The sequence below is a fragment of the Phyllobates terribilis genome, unplaced genomic scaffold (genome assembly GCF_046119375.1).
Source record: "Phyllobates terribilis strain yellow unplaced genomic scaffold, ASM4611937v1 Scaffold_3__8_contigs__length_932513732, whole genome shotgun sequence".
NCBI lineage: Eukaryota > Metazoa > Chordata > Amphibia > Anura > Dendrobatidae > Phyllobates > Phyllobates terribilis.
Genome location: NW_027362763.1, coordinates 859,528,852 through 859,550,190, shown reverse-complemented (window position 1 = coordinate 859,550,190; position 21,339 = coordinate 859,528,852). Strand labels below are relative to the sequence as shown.

At 52.5% G+C, this 21,339-nt stretch overlaps 1 protein-coding gene across 6 annotated transcripts in view; it reads left to right on the top strand.

The window, feature by feature from the left end:
• Positions 1-21,339, top strand: part of ARHGEF33 (Rho guanine nucleotide exchange factor 33) — a 155,800-nt gene that overhangs the window by 1,219 nt on the left and 133,242 nt on the right. The window lies entirely within an intron of this gene.

Below are 21,339 nucleotides of genomic sequence, written 5' to 3'. Positions count from 1 at the left end.
ATTATAAAGTAATATATTAGGGAATTGCCATATAAGCTCCAGTTACATTGTAATCAGTTCACCCAGGGTGACCCTGTCTTGTAAATGCTTGGAAATATATTGGTATTTGACAAACAGTAGCCTGCAGTAATCTTAGGCAGTTGTGTGAGGCTTTAACTTGGGTAGATGAGAAATACATAGTGAGAAGATAATGAAGGATATTTGAAATGAGTAGGGTGCATATTAAATATGCATGTGCTATAAAAACACTAAGAAAAGAAAACCAAATCACATTGTGGCTTCTGTACCGCTCATTAGAACTGATAGTAAATAATGTCCATTCAGTATAAAGTTGCTAAATTGTTTTACCATTGATTTTTTTGTTAAACATACAGTATATGATATATACCTTCCAGTCCAACCATAATCAATCAAGATTGGTAATGTAGATATTAGTAATGTCAGATCTGATAGCACAGATTTAGAGAACTGGATTTAGAGAACTGGAATATATATTACTGGGATCTGTTGTAACAGGGCTTGATATAAACTTAGGGCCCCTAATTCCCATTGACAACAGAGGTTGCAGAAGTCAGACCCCCACCTATCATACTTTTACAGCGTGGCTAATTGACAGCTCATAAAAGCAAAGAAGTGAAAAAAGTGGTTTGAGAATTACCATACTTTAATTCCCTTTTGCTGAGCAGTGCAATGTAGTTTAGTTGCCCTTTAATAGGCTTTAAACTTCATGTTTATTGGCTCTTTAAAAGACTATGCAGCTCAAGTTACTAAAGAAATAACCCGTAAAGAAAACCCCTTCTGCTTAGGACCCCCCTATGTCAGCCTCAATATATAGGTCTGATTTACACAAGCGTACTTCGTGTCCGAACGAACGCCAGTCAGCAATATAACAGGTCAATCAAAAATTGTTGGCCCTTTTTCAACCATGATTTTAATGCTGCGTTCACATGTAATGGTCATACTGTGGCTGAAAACTGTAATAGTTCTCTACCGCGGTGGTAATTCCACTGTTTCCCTGCACAATCACTTAATAATTTGTTACACCTAAAGACTGTGCTGCTGATCAAACTGGCCCTGCAGTTTTACAGGTGAAAAAACAGTTTACTTGCAAGATAAGGTGATTGTGCAGGTTAACTTTGGAAAGATCACAAAGACACAGGGCTATTGCGGTTTTCAGTCAAAGTGTGATCGCTGCATGTGAACGCAGCCTTAGCTTATATTTGCTTACTCTTCAGATAAATGCTGCCAAGCTTACATAGGCCAATAATCTAGAATCAGAATCAATTATTCTTATAATTGCTTACTCGGCAGATTATCAGCAAATGAAAAAGGGTCTTAAAGTGAACCTGACAGCTGATACATACTGCCTGATCCACGGGCAGCATGCATCAGGCACTGGCTGTATGATCTCAGTCAGCTATGTGTCACGGCACTGTTGCAGGATATCCCGGGGCTAGGGGCTCCTTCCCTATCTCTAAAGCTAGGGGCACCCTAGATATTCTTGCTCCCTGGATTACTTCTAATGGTGAAGACACCAGTAGAGATGAGCTCTGTTTGACTCGAACTGTTCGCCAATCTCAAATTCGAGCTGTTTTGGGCGGTGTTCGAGTCGTTCGACGAACTCGAACAATTTGCAAAAAATCCGGCTGTTCGAGGTTATGTTCGATAACTGTTCGTGCACCAAAAGCGTAACTGGATTTTTTCACAGTAATACTGTTAATCAATGTTAATACACAGTTTCAGTGTAGAGTGGGCTGGGGGAGGGGCAGGGGATGGATCTCTGCAGAAATAATGCCGAACTCCATTTTTTTTTCTTTCCCGCATTTACAGTGGGGCGGTGCAGTCTGTCAGCCTATCAGCAGTGCACACACGGAGTAAAGTGCTTTTTTTCACACAAGCAAGGGCATGTATCATTGGCTGTGTATGTCACATGTCCTTGCCCTATAAGACCCAGCCATTTTCCCCGTCGCCACCATTTTCTCACTGCTGCAGCTGAGTGTTAGACAGCACCGCTGCGGCTGTGAGCGCTATACAGTATAACTGTGTGAATTGCGAGCGAATTTCCAGTTACATAAAGAGATAGGTTTAGGGAGTAGGGACTAGTTCTAATTGCAGCCCTTTTGAGGGCTAGGTTACAGCAATTCATAGCACTTTTTGCCAGGCAGGTCTGTGCCAGTGCTGTGCAAGTGTTTTTCACAGCATTTGGCGAAATGTAGCTCAGCCAATCCTTTTGGGCCTGTAGCAGTGTCTGTTAGTCTTTGGAGTAGCCTATCTGTGCTGCAAGCTACACCACCTGTGTATCTAATACCAATTTTTAACTGCATCTAAGCCAGCCAATCCTTTTGGGCCTGTAGCAGTGTCTGGTAGTCAGTGGAGTAGCCCATCTGAAGCAAGCTACACCACCTGTGTATCTAATAACAATTTTTTACTGCATCTAACCCAGTAAATCCTTTTGGGCATAGTAGCAGTGTCTTGTAGTCAGCGGAGTAGCCCACCTGTGAAGGAAGCTACACCGCCTGTGTATCTAATTCTAATTTTTTACTGCATCTAACCCAGGAAATATTTTTTGGCCTAGTAGCAGTGTCTGGTAGTCAGAGGAGTAACCCACCTGTGAAGGAAGCTACACCACCTGTGTATCTAATTCTAATTTTTTACTGCATCTAACCCAGGAAATTTTTTTGGGCCTAGTAGCAGTGTCTCGTAGTCAGCGGAGTAGCCCACCTGTGAAAGAAGCTACACCGCCTGTGTATCTAATTCTAATTTTTTACTGCATCTAACCCAGGAAATCCTTTTGGGCCTAGTAGCAGTGTCTGGTAGTCAGTGGAGTAGCCCATCTGAAGCAAGCTACACCACCTGTGTATCTAATAATTTTTTACTGCATCTAACCCAGTAAATCCTTTTGGGCATAGTAGCTGTAGCGTCGGTGTCCCTGCCTCCTGCTAGGCAGGGACGCTGTTCCCCTCACCTCTCCACTCCGTGCCCGTCGTTCTCCTCCCGCTCTGCTGGCAGCGCGCGCTGCTTCCCGGCCACTGTGCTTAGGGCACGCGCTCCCCCTCTCTTAAAGGGGCCGCGCGCGCCGTCCTAAGGAGTCCCCGGAGGACCTCACCATATATAAGGCACCTCCTCCAAAATGGAGGTGCCCGAGCAATGTTGTTGCAAAGCCTTCACTCTGCTTCAGCCCTCAGGTCCCGTTACCAGTTACCTGCCAGTCACCTGTCAGATTCCTGCTTGATACCTGCCTGATATCCGTTTACCTGCTTGCAAGCCTGCGGTCCGACGGTCTGCCTTCCGACACCTGTCAGTCTGTCTATGGACCAGCCTGCCCGCTCACCTGGGAGCGCTCACCTGCTACCTGCCTGCTAGCCTACCTGGAGGCTCCGCCGTCACTTGCCGTGACCACCTGCCTGTCCAGAGACTCTTGCCTGCTCACCTGGGAGCACTCACCTGCTACCTGCCTGCTAGCCTACCTGGAGGCTCTGCCGTCACTTGTCGTGACCACCTGCCCGTCCAAAGACTCTCGCCCGCTCACCAGCCACCTGCCTGCTGTCCTTCTACCCAGAGACTGTCCCTGTCACTTGCCGTGAGTACCCGTCCTTCTACCCAGAGACTGTCCCTGTCACTTGCCGTGACTACCTGCCCTTCTACCCAGAGACTGTCCCTGTCACTTGCCGCGACTAGCTGCCCTTCTACCCAGAGACTGTCCCTGTCACTTGCCGTGACTACCTGCCCGTCTTCCCTGGGAGCCACCCGCTTCCTTACAAGGACTGCCCCCTTGTATAGTTGCTCAGAGGTTCCGCCTCCCAGACCCGTTACAGTTTGCTCGGGCCATGGAACCCGGTGGCACCCAAGCTCCCTCGTTCTCGGACCTATGTCATGAACTGTCCCGTCAGAGGTCCCAACAGGAGTCCATCCTGAGTCATCTGCGGAATGTCAACTCTCGCCTGGACACTCTGACTGCTCCACCAGCAACCACTGCTAGTGTCTCGACTCGCAGCCCGGCAGCGCCGCTGCCCACCAGTACCATGGCATCCTGCCCCGGACCCCGGCTTTCTGCACCTCCTCGCTTCGGAGGCGACCCCGCTCAAGCTCGGGGCTTCATAAACCAGTGCACCCTGCACTTTGAACTCCTGTCCCACCAGTTTATCTCCGACCGGGCCAAAGTAGCCTTCATCATGTCCCATCTCACGGGGGAGGCACTGGCTTGGCTAAATCCTCTATGGGAGAGAGGAGACCCCCTGGTGTCCAACCTGCCAGCCTTTCTCACGGCTTTCCGGAAAGTCTTCGACGAACCCGGACGGAAGACTTCATCCGCATCATCTCTGCTACGCCTCCATCAAGGAAATCTCACCGTGGGCCAATATGCCATACGGTTCCGTACCCTTGCTTCGGAGCTGGCCTGGGATAACGACGCCCTGGTGTCTGTCTTTTGGGAGGGTCTGTCCGGCCGTATTAAAGATGAACTCGCCGGTCGGGACATACCTACCACTCTCGACGACTTAATAACTCTTGCCACCCGGATTGACATCCGGTTCCAGGAACGCGCCAAAGAAGTCACCCGTGAGAGGAGGTTTCCACGTCTAGCCCCTACCTTTCAGAAACCTGTCCCTTCTCCTGCTACTCCCCAGGCGCACTCACCCGAGCCTATGCAGGTCGACCAGACCAAGATGGTCAAAACCCGTCAAGAGTTACGCCGTGCCGAGGGGAGCTGCTTCTACTGTGGCAGTAAGGAGCACCGGATCCGTTCCTGCCCGGAGAGGTCGGGAAACGCCTGTGTCTAGGATCGCTCAGAGAGGTCATCCTAGACAAGAGTAAACCCTCTCCATCTCTGTTGCTGTCGGTCTCTATCATCTACGGGGAGAACCGTTATTTTGAACTAGCCCAACTTGACTCTGGAGCTGCCGGAAATCTCATTTCTCAGTCTCTGGTAGAGAAATACCGCATTCCCACCAAACCTCTAGCTGTACCCTTATCTGTCGCTGCCGTGGATGGGGGCCTCTTACCACATCCCATCCAACTCATCACCGAATCCATAACCCTGCAGGTGGGAATGCTGCACTCTGAGAGCATCTTCTTTCATGTTCTGCCTGGACTCTCTCACGCCCTATTGCTAGGCCTACCTTGGCTTCAGAAACATGCACCCGTGCTTGATTGGCAGACCGGAGAAGTCCTTCGCTGGGGACAGGACTGCCATAAGACTTGTTTAGTTCCCGTCCATCCTGTCCGTCCTTCTCCTACTCCAGCCAATCTACCTGGTCTTCCGGCTCCTTATTGGTCATATGCGGATGTCTTTAATAAAAAGGAGGCAGAGACATTACCCCCTCATAGACCATACGACTGCCCAATCGACCTGATGCCCGGCGCTACTTCTCCCCGTGGGCGCATTTACCCTTTGTCCGCTGCTGAGACCCGATCCATGTCAGAATATATTGAGGAGAATCTGGCCCGGGGATTCATCTGGAAATCTACTTTCCCGGCGGGAGCAGGCTTCTTCTTCGTCAAAAAGAAGGATGGCTCACTCCGTCCCTGTATAGACTATAGAGGCCTTAACCAGATCACGGTGAAGACTAAATACCCCCTTCCGCTCATTCCGGAATTATTTGACCGTCTGAGGGGGGCTAGAATCTTCACCAAGCTGGACCTCCGTGGGGCGTATAACCTGGTCCGTATCCGTCAGGGGGATGAATGGAAGACGGCATTCAACACCCGGGATGGCCACTATGAATACCTGGTAATGCCCTTCGGTCTCTGTAACGCTCCCGCCGTCTTTCAAGAGTTGGTCAATGACATCTTCCGGGACCTTCTCTACTCCTGCGTAGTGGTGTACCTGGACGACATCTTGGTCTTCTCTCCGGATCTCCCCACACACCGGAGGGATGTTCGTCAGGTTCTGCTCAGGCTCAGGCAGAACCACCTCTACGCTAAATATGAGAAGTGCCTCTTTGAGCAGACCTCGCTTCCGTTTTTGGGCTACATAATTTCTCAGACCGGCCTACGAATGGATCCTGAGAAACTGTCTGCCATCGAGAAGTGGCCTCGACCAGAGGGGTTGAAGGCTATTCAGCGGTTCCTGGGCTTCGCCAACTACTACCGCCTCTTCATACCGCACTTCTCTTCCCGGACTGCCCCAATCTCTGCGCTCACCCGTAAGGGCACTAATCCCAGAGAATGGCTGCCCGAAGCTGAGGAAGCCTTTCTTTCCTTAAAACAGGCTTTCTCTTCCGCCCCGGTGCTGCATCGCCCGGACGGCAACAAGCAATTCTTCCTGGAAGTTGATGCCTCCTCCTCTGGAGCCGGAGCGGTACTTACCCAAAAATCGTCTTCCGGGAGAATGGTAACTTGCGGCTTCTTCTCCAAACTCTTCTCCTCCTCCGAGCGCAACTATTCTATAGGAGACCGAGAATTATTGGCCATTAAGCTGGCATTGGAGGAGTGGCGTTACCTGCTCGAGGGGGCTCTTCACCCGGTAATAATTTACACGGACCACAAGAACTTGGCTTACCTCCAGAGTGCCCAGAGACTTAACCCGCGCCAAGCCCGGTGGTCCTTGTTTTTTGCTCGCTTTGATTTTGTTCTTCATTTTCGCCCGGCTGACAAAAACATCAAAGCTGACGCCTTGTCCCGATCCTTCCTGGTGTCTGATCTTGAGGAGGAACCTAAACACATCATCGATCCCGCCAGAGTAATGCAGGTGGCCCCCGTGAGTCTAAATCGTCTCCCTCCCGGTAAGACGTTCGTAACGGTACCTGATCGGGAGAAGATCCTACACTGGGGTCACTCGTCTAAGCTTGCTGGCCATGCCGGTCAGAAAAAGACCCTCCAGCTTATCACCCGGCACTACTGGTGGCCTACCCTGCACAAGGACGTAATAGACTTTGTTTCTGCCTGTATGTCCTGCGCCCGCAACAAGGTTCCGAGACACCTGCCAGCCGGTCGCCTCCTTCCTCTTCCAGTACCTGCTGCCCCCTGGCAGCATATAGCTATGGACTTCATAACTGATCTCCCTGTCTCTGCCGGTTGTACGGTCATTTGGGTGGTCGCTGACCGCTTTTCCAAAATGGCTCATTTCATTCCCCTGCCAGGCCTCCCGTCTGCACCCGAGCTGGCTAAAGACTTTATCCGCCACATCTTCCGTCTCCATGGCCTGCCCCTCCACATCGTGTCGGATTGTGGGGTTCAGTTCACCTCATTCTTCTGGAGAGCCACATGTAAGCTACTAGACGTCACCCTGGACTTCTCCTCCGCATACCACCCACAGTCCAATGGTCAAGTGGAGCGGATCAATCAGATCCTGACCAGTTACCTCCGGCACTTCGTTAATGCCCACCATTCAGACTGGGTGGATCTCCTGCCATGGGCCGAATTCTCTTACAATAATCACGAGAGCGAATCTTCCTCCAGATCCCCGTTTTTTGTAGTCTTCGGTCAGCATCCTCGGATCCTATTTCCCGTCTCCACCTCGGTGGACAACCCGGCTGCGGAATCTCTCGTTAGCAAATGTTCCTCCATTTGGGAGAGTTCCCAATCCGCACTCCTTCAGTCGTCCGAGTGGATGAAAAAACACGCTGACAAAAAACGCCTGGATCCTCCACAATTCCGTCCTGGAGATAAAGTCTGGCTCTCGTCCAAGTATGTCCGGCTCAAGATTCCTTCCTACAAGTTAGGGCCTCGGTTCATCGGCCAACTAGAAGTTATCAAACAAATCAACCCTGTGGCCTATAAATTGAAACTCCCGGCCAACTTGCGGATCCCTAACTCCTTCCATGTATCTCTCCTCAAACCCGTGGTACTTAACTCTTTTTCCAAGTCTACAGGTACGCCTCCTGCTCCGGTTTCCGCTGAAAACGAGTTTGAGGTAGAGAACATTCTGGCCACCAAAAGAGTAAGAGGAAAGACCTTTTTTCTAGTGGATTGGAAGGGGTTTGGTCCTGAGGAGAGAACGTGGGAGCCCTGGGAGAACATCCATGCCCCTCTCATCCTTGATAAATTTCTCTCTGGCCTAAAAAAGGGGGGGCCTAAAGGGGGGGGTACTGTAACGTCGGCGTCCCTGCCTCCTGCTAGGCAGGGACGCTGTTCCCCTCACCTCTCCACTCCGTGCCCGGCGTTCTCCTCCCGCTCTGCTGGCAGCGCGCGCTGCTTCCGGGCCACTGTGCTTAGGGCGCGCGCTCCCCCTCTCTTAAATGGGCCGCGCGCGCCGTCCTAAGGAGTCCCCGGAGGACCTCACCATATATAAGGCACCTCCTCCAAAATGGAGGTGCCCGAGCAATGTTGTTGCAAAGCCTTCACTCTGCTTCAGCCCTCAGGTCCCGTTACGTTACCTGCCAGTCACCTGTCAGATTCCTGCTTGATACCTGCCTGATATCCGTTTACCTGCTTGCAAGCCTGCGGTCCGACGGTCTGCCTTCCGACACCTGTCAGTCTGTCTATGGACCAGCCTGCCCGCTCACCTGGGAGCGCTCACCTGCTACCTGCCTGCTAGCCTACCTGGAGGCTCTGCCGTCACTTGCCGTGACCACCTGCCTGTCCAGAGACTCTTGCCTGCTCACCTGGGAGCGCTCACCTGCTACCTGCCTGCTAGCCTACCTGGAGGCTCCGCCGTCACTTGCCGTGACCACCTGCTTGTCCAGAGACTCTTGCCTGCTCACATGGGAGCACTCACCTGCTACCTGCCTGCTAGCCTACCTGGAGGCTCTGCCGTCACTTGCCGTGACCACCTGCCCGTCCAAAGACTCTCGCCCGCTCACCAGCCACCTGCCTGCTGTCCTTCTACCCAGAGACTGTCCCTGTCACTTGCCGTGAGTACCCGTCCTTCTACCCAGAGACTGTCCCTGTCACTTGCCGTGACTACCTGCCCTTCTACCCAGAGACTGTCCCTGTCACTTGCCGCGACTACCTGCCCTTCTACCCAGAGACTGTCCCTGTCACTTGCCGTGACTATCTGCCCGTCTTCCCTGGGAGCCACCCGCTTCCTTACAAGGACTGCCCCCTTGTATAGTTGCTCAGAGGCTTCCGCCTCCCAGACCCGTTACAGTAGCAGTGTCTCGTAGTCAGCGGAGTAGCCCACCTGTGAAGGAAGCTACACCGCCTGTGCATCTAATTCAAATTTTTTACTGCATCTAACCCAGGAAATCCTTTTCGGCCTAGTAGCAGTGTCTCGTAGTCATTGGAGTAGCCCAGCTGTGAAGCAAGCTACACCGCCTGTGTATCTAATAAAATTGTTTTACTGCATCTAACCCAGCCAATCCTTTTGGGCTAGTACCACAATTTGGCCACTCAGCTCTGCTCGGTTTCCATCCATCGATTTTTGTGCAAGCAACTACAGAGTTGCCAATTAGTTAAGCACCAAAATGAGTGGCAAAAGGCCTGCTGCTGGTGGAAAGGGGAATAGGCGTGTTGGAAAGGGATAAAAAGGTTGTGTCTGTGGGGTAGGTGGTAAAGCAACAGTAACATCTGCAGAAGAAAGACCATCTTCCAGCCTAACTAAGATGTCTACTTCTTTTCGTGGACAATGTCATATGATCCCTTTCTTATAGACACGCCCATCGCTACAAATTCCAGATGAGGCACAAAAACAGCAGGTGCTTCAACGGATATCAAGTGCTCCTTCAAGTGGGCTCTCCTCCACCTCAACTTCAACATCACAAATGCTCTAGTCCTCAGAGGTGTCACCCCAATCGCACTTGCTTCCTCACAGCTCCCAAGTCTCCAGCTGCCCGTCTGAGTATGGGGTAACACAGATAGTTGAGTCTGCAGAGCTGTTTACTCATACTATAGCCTGGGAATCAGAGGTCTGCTCCAAAGCTTCTGTAAATCCAGACGAGGAAATGATCTGCACTGATGCCCAGAATGTTTATGAGTCGGATCCAGGCCCAGATGAAGAAGGTTCTGAGCATAATGTAGACCCTCGTTCCCAAACTGTAACTCCTGTTGGTGGAGACAATGAGGAAGACGATGATGAGACTCAGATACCTGATTGGAGCGACAATTTGACTTTTCGGTCAGGGCAGGAAGAGGTTGTCTCTGAGGACGACGGGTGTGAGAACACACAGGGTGATGATGACGAGGTTGGAGATCCCACTTACTGTCAGCCCACAGTCAGCCAGTCGATGAGGTCAGCAGAGGAGGTGGAGGAGGATGCTAGTGACGACGAGGTTAGGTTGCGCCTTCCTGGACAGAGACGGAGTACTGGAAGCACGTCAACAACTGCATCCTCAACCACAACTCTGCCTCTGACCACAAGTCGTGGTGGCTCTTCAGGTCGCATGGGCTCTAAGCCTTGCATAGCCTGGGCATTTTTTGAGATCGCAAAGGATGACCCAACTCATGTTATCTGTAACATTTGTCAACAAAAGCTAAGTAGAGGCCAAAAAATCCATAGTTTGAGTACTTCATGCATGAACCGTCACATGGATATGAAGCATAAGTTGCAGTGGGAAGCTCACTGTGCTACAATGCAGCCTAGCGGGCCGGGCCAACCACCGTCTGCACCATCTTGTGCATCCGCGGCCTCTTCATCCTCTGTGACTGGGGGGACAGCAGTCACACATGTTTTTGGACGCAGACCTGCCACCTCTTTACCCGCAACAGCCAGTTTGATTGGTTGGTCCTCAGTCCATTTTGAAGTGGAAACACCTGCTGGTGTTGAGAGCTCTCCGACATCGAGAGCACCACCTTTGGATCAAGGCAACATAACATGTCCGCCTGCATCTTCCTCACAGACCGGCAGTTTGCCGGGGACACCCTACTCAACCCCGTCTAAGCACAACAGCCAGCCCTCAGTCCCTCAGATGTGGACAAGTAAAAGACCATTTCCTCCTAGCCATGACAAAGCTAAGAGGTTGAATTTCACCATCTGCAAGCTGTTGGCTACAGAAATGCTGCCTTTCCGCCTGGTGGACACAGAGGATTTTCGAGACCTTATGTCTGTCGCAGTGCCCCAGTAACAGATGCCCAGTCGCCACTACTTCTCAAAGAAAGCTGTGCCTGCGCTACACCAGCATGTTGCACACAACATCACCGCTTCCTTGAGAAACTCTGTGTGTGACAGGGTGCATTTCACCACAGACACTTGGACGAGTAGGCATGGACAGGGGCATTACATGTCGCTGACTGGGCACTGGGTAACTATGTTGACAGCAGGACAAGGGGCTGCTGTCCAAGTCTTGCCGTCCCCACGAGTTGTGCGTCAATCCTCTTTATCTAGAAGTTCCTCCACTGCTTCTGCCTCCTCAACCTCCTCTCGGTCCTCCACCTGCACCCAAAGCCTGTCTGGTAATGCCACCCACGTTCTAACTGCGCAGAAGGAATCCTGCACACCTCCTTACTATGCTGGCAGCAGGGCTCAACGGCATCAGGCGGTGTTTACTTTGAAATGTCTGGAAAATGTGAGTCACACAGCTGAGGAGTTGCGGTCAGCTCTGGAGACCGAGTTTCATGAATGGTTGTCTCCACTGAACCTGCAGCCAGGGAAGGCCGTGTGAGACAATGCTGCAAACCTGGGTGCGGCCCTTCGCCGGGGCAATGTCACACACGTGCCTTGTATGGCTCACGTGTTGAACCTGGTTGTCCAGCAATTTTTAGCCCACTATCCCGGACTAGATGGCCTTCTGCAGAGGGCACGGTCGCTGTGTGCTCACTTCCGCCGTTCGCATCCCGCAGCTCAACGACTTACATCTCTACAGAAGTCGTTGGGCCTGCTAGTTCACCGGCTGAAATGCGATGTGCCGACACGATGGAATTCAACTCTGCACATGTTGCAGCAACTGTGGCAGCACCGACGAGCCCTGGTGCAATACGTTATGACGTATAGACTGGGCCAACGAGATCCAGAGGTGGGGCAAATCACGCTGCAGGAGTGGTCTCAGATCAGGGACCTATGCACCCTTCTGCACAGTTTTGAAATGGCGACGAAGATGTTTAGTGCTGACGATGCCATTATCAGCATGACTATTCCGGTCATTTACATGCTGGAGCACATGTTAAACAGAATTCGGAGTCAGGTGGTGGGACAAGAGGAGGGGGAGGAAGTACAGGAGGAGTCGTATGCGGAAGGGATAACATCTCCAAGGTCCAGACGGTCGGCAGCACCAAGGCGGCAGGCATGGGAGGGTGGGGGAGAGGGATTAACGAGGGCGCATGGTAGCAGCCAAACTGTTGAGGAAGGTGCAGGAGCCGAGAAAGGAGTGGAGGACAAACTGGGGATGGGCATCGAAGACTCATCAGATGAGGGAGATCTTGATCATATTTCTGTTGTGCGAGGTTGGGGGGAGAGGGCAGAGGAAGGAAGCATGATTCTTACCTCGCCACCAACACAACAAGGACTTGATCCTCCTGGATGTGCAAGACACATGAGTGCCTTCTTGCTGCACTACCTGCAACATGACCCTCGGATTGTCAGAATTCTAAGTAATCCCGACTACTGGGTTGCCACACTCTTAGATCCCCGGTACAAAAGTAAATTAGCCAAAATAATTCCTGCCATAGAAAGGGATTCACGCATGCAGGAGTATCAGCAGAGGCTGTTACAGAATCTTACATCTGCTTTTCCACAAAACACCAGTGGTGCACATAGTGAATCTCACAGTTCTAACTTACCAAAGGTGGGACTGTCGAGTCTTCATCACTCAAACCGTACCAGTAACACCGGATCTGCTGGTAACAGCAATTTTGTGGAATCGTTTCACCAATTTTTTAGACCATCCTTTGCAAGGCCACAGGAGACAAGAAGTCTGACACATAGTCAACGCCTAGAGAGGATGGTACAGGAGTATCTCCAAGTGAACATCGAAGCCATGACTGTGTCACTGGATCCTTGCTCATTTTGGGCTTCCAATCTGGAAAAATGGCCTGAGCTCGCCGCTCACACCTTGGAGATCTTGTCGTGTCCTGCAGCCAGTGTTCTCTCTGAACGTGTGTAGAGCGCTGCTGGTGGTGTGCTGACAGATAAGCGCACGCGGCTGTCCACTGAGAATGTAGACAGACTCACGTTCATAAAGATTAACAAATCATGGATCCGCAAGGACTTTTCTACCCCTGTGTCATCCTGGGGAGACTAAAAGCTTGAGGATTTTGGAAAATCACCTCACCAACCATTTTAAGCAACTCTGGGGCAATTGATGCCACTTAAGTGGTGTCTGTGCCACAATTTTTGGAAAAAATGGAGACTCTTTTTGTAGTCCCCTTGCTGTGTTTTACATGACGTTGGCATCGTCAATTCCAGGTGGATCGGGTCGCTCCCCCCCCTTTTACCCGTAAGAAACTACATACACTATGGCTTGGGGTAACACAGATGGTTGAGTCTGCAGAGCTGGGAATCAGAGGTCTGCTCCAAAGCTTCAGTGTCTGCTAGTCAGCGTAGTAGCCCAGCTGTGAAGCAAGCTACACTGCCTGTGTATCTAATAACAATTTTTTACTGCATCTAACCCAGCCAATCATTTTGGGCTAGTAGCAGTGTCTCGTAGTCAGCGGAGTAGCCCATCTGAAGCAAGCTACACCACCTGTGTATCTAATAACAATTTTTTACTGCATCTAACCCAGGAAATCCTTTTGGGCTAGTAGCAGTGTCTCGTAGTCAGCGGAGTAGCCCATCTGAAGCAAGCTACACCGCCTTTGTATCTAATAACAATTTTTAACGCATCTAGTCCAGGCAATGCTTTGGGCCTAGTAGCAGTGTCTGCTAGTCAGCGGAGTAGCCCAGCTGTTAAGCAAGCTACGCCGCCTGTAGATCTAATTGCAAATTTTTAACTGCATCTAGCCCAGGCAATACTTTGGGCCTAGTAGCAGTGTCTGCTAGTCAGCAGAGTAGCCCAGCTGTTAAGCAAGCTACACCGCCTGTAGATCTAATTACAAATTTTTAACTGCATCTAGCCCAGGCAATACTTTGGGCCTAGTAGCAGTGTCTGCTAGTAAGCGGAGTAGCCCAGCTGTTAAGCAAGCTACACCACCTGTGCTTTGGAAACTTAATTTTTTCAAAGGAAACGCTTCGGGCCCCTGGGACACTCCGTCAAGAGCATCGGGGAGGCGCCCCAAGGCAAAGGGGCTGGGACTGGCGTTAGCATGCCTTGCGGCGGAACGCCAAGCTCGATCCTTATAAAAGCTTTTTAACTGCAGCAGCTTTAGTGGACGCTACTGGAGCTGGAACTCTTTTTTTTATTTAGAAAAATACAAAACACATACAAAACACAAATCTAACCACCGATACAAACATCATACAGAAAAACAAAAAGCCCCAACAAGACATAGCCCAAATCCTAAATCCCAGAGTCCAGTTAAAATAACATATAGCATATAACATGGAAAAGTCTCTCACTCTCCAGGAGACCCCCAGCTAGGGAAGACCTTAACTTGCCTCTCTTTACAACAACCCCTACCATTCGCCACACCTGACCCCCTAAGAAAACCAAAAGACTGGCCCATCGCCCAAACAAATAAAGATAGGCCACCTGGCCAAAAACGTAATATTTATATTACTATGCACACAAATTTTTTTTTTTTTTTTTTTCCCCACCACCATTTTTTGAACACCCAAGGTCCCACGATAGTCTGTGGCCTCAACACGCTTTTCAAGGTCCCACGAAAATTTGTGGCCTTTTTCCACACACAAAGGGTCCTTTTTCCCGCATCCCGTAGGACATCCATATTCTCAAAAAACCCCTTCCCCCTCCCCCCTGAAACCCCCCCACCCAACCTACACTAAACCCCCCCACGTGCAAAATACACATACATATACATACATATACATACAAGACACAACATTACTATACATATATATACAATACACAAAATAACTATAATAATATACACCACATAACAATATAACTACTAACCATATTTAAATTTTTCCCAACCATGAACCAAAATCAGACCCAAGTTCAGTGCTTGCAAGCCCTATATTCAGGTTTCCAATACTGTAAAACAAAACTCTACAATGTGAGGGGAGCAGCCCACCACCAGGAAACTGGAGACTACAGGGGCTCTCACCCTAATCTAGCACACAACACCCTGTCCCTCCCTATTAAAGAAAAAGAAAAATCTGTCCCTACCGCCCTACCAATCTTTCCCTACCTGTCCCTCACTGACCCTCACTAGCAACCTAATACTAACTACCTATCCCTGAAGACTGTCCCTGCCTGCCCCTCCCTGACCCTACACACCTATCTGACCCTACAAATAAATATAAAATATAGAAAGAGACTAACTCACCCTATCACAGACACACGTAACCTAACTCTCCCTAGGGCACAGTAAATGAGAACCCCCTCCATAGAAGGAGAGCCCTCCCTGCACCCAGCCTCTCATACTCCAGCGAGCGCACTTTTGCCAGGTCACCCAGGATGTTCCTAATCACCTCTTCCCGGGGGAGGGCTTTCTGCTGGGTGGACACTAAACACCGTGCGTTCCACGTGTAGAACCTAGTCACTAAGCTAACTAAGAAAACAGTGCCCCGATCTCGGCCACCAAGGGACCTGAATGCCCCATAGGCCCACTCCGCATAGGAAAGGCCTGCCAGCCTAGGCCAGCTAATGGAAGCACCCACCCTACTGTAGACCTCTGTATTAAAGGGACACCGAAGCAGGAAGTGCTCCATGCTTTCAAGCATGCCGCCACACTCCTCGCGGGGGCAATCCCGGTCATCAGAGTTCCTGTACTTCAGGTTGTCCCTCACATACAGTCTCCCATGGAAGCAGCGCCAAGCCAAGTCCCAAAACTTCAAGGGGATCCACTTAGAGTTCAATAACCCAAGCCCTACCTCCAGATCCCGGCTTGGGCAATCCTTGAGCGCCAGGGGCTTCTGAAAGTGGGTCAACAGGACCCTATTGTCAAGTAACTTCCTTGACAAGGTCCTGATCTCCCACACTCCCAGACCCCACCGGCGGATCACCTTCAGAACCGGGGTAGCATAAGCCGGAAGATGCCCATGAGGCATTCAAAGGTCCTTCACCTGCCCTCCTGTCTCCCATTCCTGGAAGAAAGGCCGAAACCTCCCCCTACAGGAGAATACCCACGGAGGAGCCCTCTCTAACCAGAAGTTGGCAATGTTTGCCTTAATAAAGGTGTTTACAAGGAACACCACTGGGTTGACCATACCCAACCCTCCTAGTCTCCTCGTGCGGTACGTGACCTCCCTCTTGATTAGGTTCAGCCTATTCCCCCATAATAGTTGGAAGAACAGGCTGTAGACCCATGTCCAAAGAGGCTCTGGCAAGATGCAGACGCTGCCCAGGTATATTAATAAGGGGAGCAAATAACCTTTGGCCAGGCTAACCCTTTCCCTCAGGGTCAAGGACCAACCCTTCCACTGATCCACCTTCTGGGCGGCGATCTTAAGTCTGCCCTCCCAATTTTGCTGGGGATAGTCCCCCGGGCCGAAACTGATGCCTAAAATTTTTGCTGTGGCCTGAGGCCCTGGAAGGGTGTCCAGGAGATCAAAACTAGGATCTCCCTGCCAGAGACTCTCACACTTATCCCGGTTGATCATGGACCCGGATGCCACCGAGTAGCGCTCAACCTCAGACATGACCCAATCTGCCTCCCCTCTCGAGGATACAAAAAGGGAAACATCGTCGGCGTACGCCACTACCCTTAAGGTGGCCTCTGGCTCCGCCTGGTCCATCCCGACTCCCACCAACGGTCCACGCTCCACCCTCCTTAGAAGGGGGTCGATCGCAAACACGTATAACAGTGGGCTCAGAGGACAGCCCTGGCGGACACCAGAATTCACCTCAAAAGGGTGTGCGACCCAACTGTTCACGAGCGGAAAAGTCTCTGCCCCATTGTATAACACTCTCAACCAATCAACAAACCTCCCGGGCAGACCGTACCTCAGAAGGACGGACCAGAGATACTCATGGTTAACCCGGTCAAAGGCTTTCGCCTGGTCTAAGGACAGCAAGTACCCCTTCCAGTGACCTGCCCTGCTCTGCTCCACTGCCTCCCGGACACCGAGCACAGCACTAAATGTACTGCGGCCTGGAACAGAGCAGTTCTTGGCCCCCGAAAGGAGCCGGGGTGCAAATTTCACCAACCGATTAAAAAGCACCTTTGCCAGAACCTTTCGGTCCGTATTGAGAAGCGCTATGGGACGCCAATTCTCAATATGGGACGCCAATTCTCAATACGGGACGAGTCTTTACCCTTTGACAGAATAATCAAAGCTGACTTCCTCATTGAACTGGGCAGAGTGTCCGAGGAGAGACACTCATTAAACACCTTAGTCAAGAGGGGGACCAAAGAGTCCCTAAAGGTCTTGTAAAACTCGGATGTTAGCCATCCGAACCAGGCGACTTTTTGGGCCGAAGCCTATCAATCGCCCGTCTAACTTCCTCTTCCCTGATTGCTTCTGCCAAAACATGAAGAGAGGGGTCATCCCCTGGCTCAGGGATGGTTTCAGCCAGGAAAGCCGACATCTCATCCCGATCAGGTTCCCTCCTCCCCAAGGGGTGCGAGTAGAAGGATCTGACCACCTCCAGGATCCCTGATTTGGATCTGTTCAGGGACCCCGTACTGCCGATCAGTCCTGTTACCACCTTACAGCTCACTGACATCCTGCAGTTCCTGTAAAGGTCGGGCGAGCGGTACCTCCCGAAATCCCTCTCAAAAACCAAGGATCTGTGCCTATCATACTGGCACCCCTTGAGCAAGGTCTTCACCCTGGAGATTTCCTCGCGGTCCCCTCCAGTCGAGATGAGCTGCTCTAGTTTCTTCCCCAGATCCCGATACAGGTGGTACCTGTTCAGGCCCCTGAGGCTCTAGAGCTGACGGAAGAACCTTGCAACCCTTCTTTTGAAGATCTCCCACCACTCAGACTTAGTACTACAGAGACCCAAGAGAGGTACCTGGCTCTGAAGAAATTCCTCAAAGGATTGTCTTACATCCGCTTCTTCCAACAGGGACGAATTCAGCTTCCATAGGCCTCTTCCCATCCGGGGGGTCTCTGTAACATTCAAGGAAAAGAAAATGAAACAGTGGTCGGAGAATTCCACCTCAACAGCGGACACTGCAGAAGAGACGGCCTCCTCCTTTAAAAAAAACCTATCTATCCTAGACCTACAGCTACCCCTATGAAAGGTGAAACCCCCGTGACCTGGGGTGTGCCGGATGTGGACATCCACCAGGCGAGCTTCACTTGCTATGCTATTCAGGGCTATGCTATCATAAGCCAGCCGGTCTCCGAGGCCTCCCCTATCACGGAATCTAGTTATAGTGTTAAAATCCCCACCGAAGACCACCTGCCGGCTCGTAAAAAGATAGGGCTTGACCTTCAGGAAGAGACATTTACGGTCCCACTTAGACTGTGGGCCGTAGATATTAATGAGCCGGAGCTCCTGTCCCCTCATGAAGATGTCAAGAACCAAGCACCTCTCCATTTCTACCTCAATCACCCGTCTGCATTCCACCAAAGCGGCCTTAAAAAGGACCGCTACTCCGCTATACGGCTCGGCCGCAAGAGACCAGTATGAGGGTCCACACCTCCACTCCCTCTTTGCTTTATAAATGGCCCCCATGTCCGTTAGTCTGGTCTCCTGCAAAAATAAAATGTCAGCCTCAACTCGGGTGAAAAAATGAAAGGCCATAAATCTAGCCGCATCTGACTTTATACTGGCGACATTAATCGACGCCAGAGTCAACGGGGTAGGTTCCACCATCATGGGTGATTGAGTTAGATGGCCTTCTTTTTAACCGTACCCCCCTTCTTCCTCTCGCTGTCTGAGGAGGAGCCCGAGTCACCCCTCCTCTTTAGGGATACCGAGGTGTCCATGCCCGCCCCTCCAGCATCAGACACCTCATTCCCAGCACAGGTTTCCTCGCCTCTGGACCCAGGGGCAGTCCCCCCCCCCCAGGGGCAACTGAGTCCCCCAGGGAACGGACCCCGCCACCCTCTGAAGGCACCTCAGATGTTGTCTCCGGCTCCTTATCCCCGACCTCCGTCACAGCAGAGTCATTGAGGGCTTGGAACCGATTGGAGAGGGGGATCAGAGGGGAGCCGGTAAGCCCTTCCGTAGGCACCGTAGCGGTCAGGGGGGGGGAGGCTTTAGATTTTTTTACCCTTTTCCTGTTCTTTTTACTCCGACTACTGGTACTTTTGTCACCCGATTTTTTTGGCTGCTCCACCACCTCCTCATCCAGACTTTCATACTGGGAGGAGTTGTCGGAAGCAGCCGCCTCCTCCCTCTCCATGCTCCTGATCTCCTCGCTCACCGCCTTCTCCCCCAGGGCCTCAGAGGCACCGGCTGCAGCCTCCGGGGAGGAGACAGTCATCACCCCAGTCGCCTGAGGCTTATCCTGCCCCCTGTACCTTCGACGCCCCACCTGTTGCCACTGACGGGCAGATGTATTTGCCTCGCCTTTCCTCACTGACCCCTCAGCTCCCCTCCTGCCCCCACCTCCAGGTCCCGCAGAGGATGAACCACTGGGGACCCCCCCCACGGCTCTCCCCCGCCTGACCAGAGATGGTGTTGGAAAAGGAACGGGGGCAGCGGCTATACGGGTGACCTAGATCACCACACAGGTGACACCTAATTTCACCACAGGCCGCGGCCAGATGACCTACCCCGCCACACAAGGCTCATTTCTGCACCTTGCAGCCCACGCTGAAGTGGCGGGGGTCACCGCACCTGTGGCAGACCTTCGGTTGCCCCTGGTAGAAGATCGGGATCCTGTCCCTCCCCTGGAATGCCGAGGAGGGGATGTGGGTGACAGTACCACCTGAAACCTTCAACTTCATCATGAAGGTCCAGCCCCCTGACCAAATGCCAAACTCATCCCGGTTCTCTTTTGGGACCTCCATGACTTCCCCATAGCGAGAAAGCCACGTCATATTATCAAACCCAGAGAGTGACTCGTTATTTGTTAGAACGGTCACCCTGTTTACGCCATTTTGGCGAGACACTGCCTTTACGGCAAAGTCTCGCCAGCCGGGCTCCCCCTGCTCCCACTCCCATGCGCACTGGGGTCGATGTGTTTTTTTTTTTTTTCCACCTTCCTCGTTACCAGTGTTGTTGGTATTGCCACCTGCAGGTGGCGTCTTCCCTGCCGGGGAGTTCTGTACACAGTGTGCTGCCGGCCCTTTAAGGACCACACTGCATGCCTTAAGCAGTGCAGCACCACTGCTCCCAGTATTCCTGGAGCTTCCTGCTTTACTGGCAGGAAGAGAGCCAGGCGTAGCTCCTCCCCTTGCACCTTCCAGCCCTGTTGCAGCTTTCCTGGACACCTGCACTGCCAGAGCCCCTGCCCCAGGTAAGCCCCCAGACACAGGGGACCCCGACACGCAGGCACCTGCAGCAGCCCCCACATTGGTGCTGACCGCAGCTGCGGTCCGTACGGCTCCAGGAGCGACGGCCGCCGGCGCTAAGCCCCGCCCTGGGCGTGGTCACGCCCACGTGGGCAGACCCGGCCCGGGAAGCCACGCCCCCAGCACCTGGCAGCACAGCTTTCTGGAGCTACTCCTACATGGGCGGGCCACGCCCACAAAGCCACGCCCCCTGCACCTGGCAGCACAGTGCAGCCCTCTGAGGCCACTCCCACATGGGCGGGGATGCCAGGGAGGCCACGCCCCCTGAAAACGGCCGCGACGGGACCCCCAAAGCTGACCTGGAGCTGGGTCTATTCTCAGGGGTCCCCAGGCCAGCGGCACCAATTCCCGGAGGCACAGCATCCCCCACCATCACTCCCTTGGCCACAAAGAGCTTGGCCATAGCTACTCCAGCGGCTGGCCCCAGGCTAGGCCACTCCCCCTCGGCGTCCACCGGCGGTGGAGCCCCCAGCGCCGACCCATTACTGGGCTCCTGCGCCGGGGGCCCCGATTTCGCCGCGGACCCTGCCAGGGAAACAGGCCCCCACCACCTTCTTTTTATGAGCCTGCTCTGCCGGAGTCGCCGGCCACGCACCTTTTGCCTTGCCAGATGCCTTACCGGGTGCTTGGGTTCCCAAAGGTGATCCAGTTTTTTTAACGGATCCGTGAGTGGGGGGCCCAGACACCTTCCTTGCACACGCCACTGGAGATGTGGCCCCGGCTGGCGGTGTGCCGCCAGCAGTGCGGGTGGCAGTGGCAGTTATGCTCGCCGCCCCCCGCACGCCAGCAGGCACACCAGGTGCCAGGCCAGTCCCCTCCCTCACAGGGGACCCAGCCTGAGCACCACCATAGGTTTTGCCCGCCGCCGGGCCGCCCTCCGTGCCATGCTCCATGTCAGACACATCCGACACACCACCTTCGTTACTACAAACAGAGGCGGCGCTCTGCGTGCCATGGCCTACATTTTCCCCGCTCCCTCGCTGCGGACCCACAACAGAGCCCGAGCCGGGGTGGGTAGCGGGTGCCGCACAACGGGACCGGGGGGCCACAGA